The sequence below is a fragment of the Oryzias melastigma genome, linkage group LG9 (assembly GCF_002922805.2).
Source record: "Oryzias melastigma strain HK-1 linkage group LG9, ASM292280v2, whole genome shotgun sequence".
Lineage (NCBI taxonomy): Eukaryota > Metazoa > Chordata > Actinopteri > Beloniformes > Adrianichthyidae > Oryzias > Oryzias melastigma.
Genome location: NC_050520.1, coordinates 2,898,831 through 2,903,312, shown reverse-complemented (window position 1 = coordinate 2,903,312; position 4,482 = coordinate 2,898,831). Strand labels below are relative to the sequence as shown.

The window sequence follows — 4,482 nt, the reverse complement described above, 5'->3', positions numbered from 1 at the left end:
TAGTTTGCTGACAAATTTTATTTTTGTTGTTTTGATGTAACAACACCTAAAACTCTCATTCTATGTTGTAGAAACAGTTCATTACAGTTCATTCCGAGAGAAGTCGGTGGCTTGACCCAGAACTGTAACATGGCTGTTTCTGGCCCCGTGAACATCGGTTGACGTTTATTTTACCCGTCTAGATGCTGGTCGAACTCATGGTCCCGTGTTTGGGTCTTCTGTCTCTTCTGGTTCCTCATCCAGGCAGACCCACCTGTGATTCATCTGCTCCTCTCCTCCCATATCTGCCCTCCCGCTCAGATCCCTGCCGCATCTCCTTTCATTCTTCCACGCTTGCTGCTCTGCACTGCAGTAGTTATGTCTTGTGTAACCACTTGCTAACTTTGCTCTGGTCACCTGCCAGCCCCGGTCATCCCTCTCAGGCCTTCGGGCGACTTTCCCACGCTGCATTCCAGCCTGCGCCTCCCTGCCACCACAGCAACTCCTTCCAGCTCACTGCTCTGTTTCACACGCCAGCACACAGACGCCGCTGTTATCCACGGGAACACACGAGCATTTAGAAGTTACCAACTTTTATTAAGAGTTAGGGATCTCTGAAGCTCACAGACAGAACACCTCAGGGTGAAGAATGAGCGTCAAGATGTGATGCAGTTTGTTACTAAAAGGTAATTAGTGAAATGACCACATTGCAGTTGAAGGAAGGATTGATTATATATTAAACAGACGATTACACGGCGCCTGTCGGCCCCAAAACAGCAGCTCTGTTGCTCCTGAGCGCTCACACGGTGAGACGCTTTCTTCCTCGGTCAGCCTTTCAATCACTATAGAACAAAACAAGACGGTGTGACCGCCGTCTACAGCCAGATCCGCCGCTTCATGAGCTACAGGTCTGCCAACGACATGATAAACCTCATCAAGACAAATTGAAACTTTCTGATGACCAGTTTTTGGTGCTCGGCCAATTGACTTGTTAGAAAGGCGACGGGGTTCAGGGCGCCACTCGCTCGTGTCTGCCAGCGGGACTTTAAATTGAGAACATGCATAGGAATAAGTGACTAGCACTTTGGCGGGCTGTGTGCAAGACGACCGTCTTCATTAGACCGTCTGAAAAACAGGGCTGATTGGCTCCGTGTGTTCTTGCATGGTGGTCGCGCCATTAGTCCTGCAGACTCTGTAACCACCACCACTGTGGTTATGGAACCTGAGGTTAACGTGCTGAAAATGACCTGTCTGCATTCATATTCTGGTGGCTTTTTAAAACAAATCTCACAGGGATAAAGGAAGACTTTAAGTAAAAAAGTCTAATATCTATTAGATGTGTCCACTTAGTCCAGGAGTCTGCAGCCTTTAAGAGTAGAAGAGCAAAGAGAGAAAACAGACTCACCCCGATTTGTAACTCATTCAATATATTTTGAGCATAAGTACAAAAAATTATGAAACTTAAAAAAAAATAAGTTTATTTGATTTATATGGTGCCTTAAAATGACCTTAGAGGAACAAGGTGCCGCACATTAAAAGTTCAAAGAACAATAAAAACGCAGCTAAAGCGTTAAAAACAGATAAAATTAGGGATAAATTACATTACACAAAAAACATAAAAGCAAAATACCATTTATACATGCACAAATCTTTTTAAAAAAAATCACAAAACCACGTTTACTCACAAATCTGATGCGACTCTTCACGTCTCAGAGAAAGAAAAAGATTCATCCGTGAGTGATGCGTTTAAATGTGACTGGGATATCAGAGTTTTTTTCTTCTTTCTAATCAGCTTCTTTGAACTTAAATTGTAAATATTATCTGTTCTAATTTGACATTTTCCCACTTTCTCAAACAGATATGCCCAATAATTAATATAAGAGTCTAAATTTTGTAACTTTTAAAAAATAAAACCATTCAGAACTGATCGGTTGCTCTTCTCAGCGCTTTGACAACACGCTTAACCGAGCGCTGGTCAGCAGTCACGAGGATGGATCGTAGATCGGAGCGGGCCGATCAACCCTCTGTTGGTGTTTAGAAGGGCTTCGCGCCGCCATCACGGAGGTTTGTTACTGGTAGAGGTCATGTCGGTAAATGCGTCGATAGCAGGCAGCAGCGTGAGGCTCTTCTAAACACTCAGAGGGTTGACCTCTTCCTCTTGATCTGCCCACCTGTGACCAAGAGGCAGAGGCGTGTGATCCATGTGCCAACGAGGTTTTGATGCAGTAACAGGATGAGACAAGGCGTGGTCAATAAATGTAAAAAAAAAAAAATCCCCCAAATTTAAATAACTAAAAAAAATATATATATATAGTAATTCTGGTTAGTAACAGATGCGCATCAAGTAGTAACTGATGTACATCAATTAGTAACCAAAACATTGTTTTGTTAGTTCAATTTTTAAAAAAAGAACAGTTACTATCTGGTGTGCATCAGTTATTTACCAGATTTACATTTTTTTACAACTTTAATTTTTAGAAAAACAAGATCTAGCTTGAAACCAGATTATTTTTTTTTTTACTTTAATGTCCCTTTAGGGGCCCTGTACCAAGGCAATAAACAGCAGAACTAAAATACTTTGATTGGGGGGAGGTTGGGGGGGGTAAAGGGGTAAAGAGAATTTAAAGATAAACTACCTTTGTTTTAATTTCAAAGACTATCACAAATTTTCTGTTTTTGTAATTCTTATGATCACTTTGCAAATTATTTTTTAGTATTTTTACCTCAATTTCAAAAACGGAATAATTAAACAAGTTTCTCTTATAAATAAATGTTCACATAGTAATTTACTTTAATTTCAGTAACTTTAAGTAAATCAAACTAGTTTGTTATCTCAAAGTTTCCACATGTTCTGCTGACTTACTGCAGGTCTTTGTCTGCTGGTTGAACTTCTTTTCTTAGAAAAACTCCACAGGATTTGAGTCATAGATGGAGAAGAAGTGACGCTTCTCACCAGTGAAGAATTAAAGTTCCTCAAAAGGCCGACCCGCCGCCATTCTCATTAAAGACGTCATCACAATGCTGTCATTTCTGTGGCTTTTAGAGACTGCTCTTTAAGAAAGATGTTTTTTTTTTTATTTAACATCTCCTGCCATCGTCCCGCTACACCATGTACCCGGTGTGCTTCCATTATGTCAAGAATTAAAGAGTGTTGTGACACGGTGAACAGTCATGGAGAACACCTCCGTTTAATGTGGAGAAAAACACACAAAAACAGACTTAGCCGTCCATCTTAGCTCCTACAGGGAGACCATGAGGAGACGTTAGCACCCATAAGGGAGTCGTACGGGTTCTGCTGGGTTTTGGGTTGTCCCGGCCGTCGGACAGTCAAAGGAAGAAAGTCTGCTAATAATATATTCGGTGTGAGGCTACATGAAAGGACGACCACATGGACCGCACTAACGAGATCCTCACCAAGTCTGCATGATTTGGAGGCTGTATTCGTGTTTATATGAGTGGACTCTCACAGCAAGTCTGTAGAAAACGAATATTTTCTCTCTGCAGGTCTGTGATATTTTGTGTGACCGGTACAGCACGACCATTTCATGAGTATGACCAGCTGGTACAAAACACAAACTGTCGCAGATAAAATATATCCCGGACCAGCCCCTAATTATGCTACGTCCACAAAAGTCTAGGGATAGAAGATCTGTAACATGAGGACACACACTGAGTTGTAACACTCTACAATACAGCAAAGGATTACACACAACCAAAAAATAGTGGTATAAATCTACATCTTATAGAATTAGAGTTTGTTTTTCTTCTACCCACAAAAATCCAAAAATGACTCAAGACTATACACTTTTTTTACACACAAACAAAAAAGTAGTGACATAAATGTACGTCTTACAGACAAAAGAGTTATAGTTTGTTTTTCTTCTCTTTATACACACCCACAAAAATGACTCAAGACTATACACTTTCTCTCGATTTACACATAAACTCTACAAGTCCTTCACCCAGATGCACCCAAGTCTTTATATGTAGTTCCTATGTACACAATCACCGTCCCTTTGGCGCCCTCCTCCAGTCTAAAGTAGATTCTCAGGACATCAACGTTCCGTCCGCAGGTTGAAAAAATGTGACTTACCGGATCTGTCCAGTGACGAAGCGTGTGAAGGTCGCACCCATTAGTAGATAGATTTCCACCATCTTCCACCAACACGGTTGGTGATCTTCTCCAATGTCTCGGAAATCCTCAACAGTGCGAGTTCTGCGGCTGGCAACGTTGTGTGTGGCTCAGTCAGGAATCCTCGCTCAGCTCATTTCCCAGAGACTCTCCTCTCATTTGTAATGTTTGTAATCAGTCTGGCACCTGGGTGACAGGAAGTCCCCAGGTATCCATGTTTGTAGTCCAGTGTGACAGGAAGTCCCCGAGTAGCCATGTTTGTAGTCCTCCGCCCCTTTAATGATGTAGGTAAAAAGTGCACCACCACTAATTCAAACATAAACTTAGAGAAAAACAAAACATACATTTCAACCAGGGTTATCACATGGAAA

At 41.5% G+C, this 4,482-nt stretch overlaps 1 long non-coding RNA gene across 1 annotated transcript in view; it reads right to left on the bottom strand.

Annotated features, from left to right (window-relative positions):
* Window positions 1-3,143: 3,143 nt before the first annotated feature.
* LOC112148093 overlaps window positions 3,144-4,482 on the bottom strand; it is a 3,610-nt gene continuing 2,271 nt past the window's right edge. The window contains exon 2 of the long non-coding RNA XR_002919578.2: window positions 3,144-4,385. This is a non-coding gene — a long non-coding RNA (uncharacterized LOC112148093). The remainder of the gene's footprint in view (window positions 4,386-4,482) is intronic.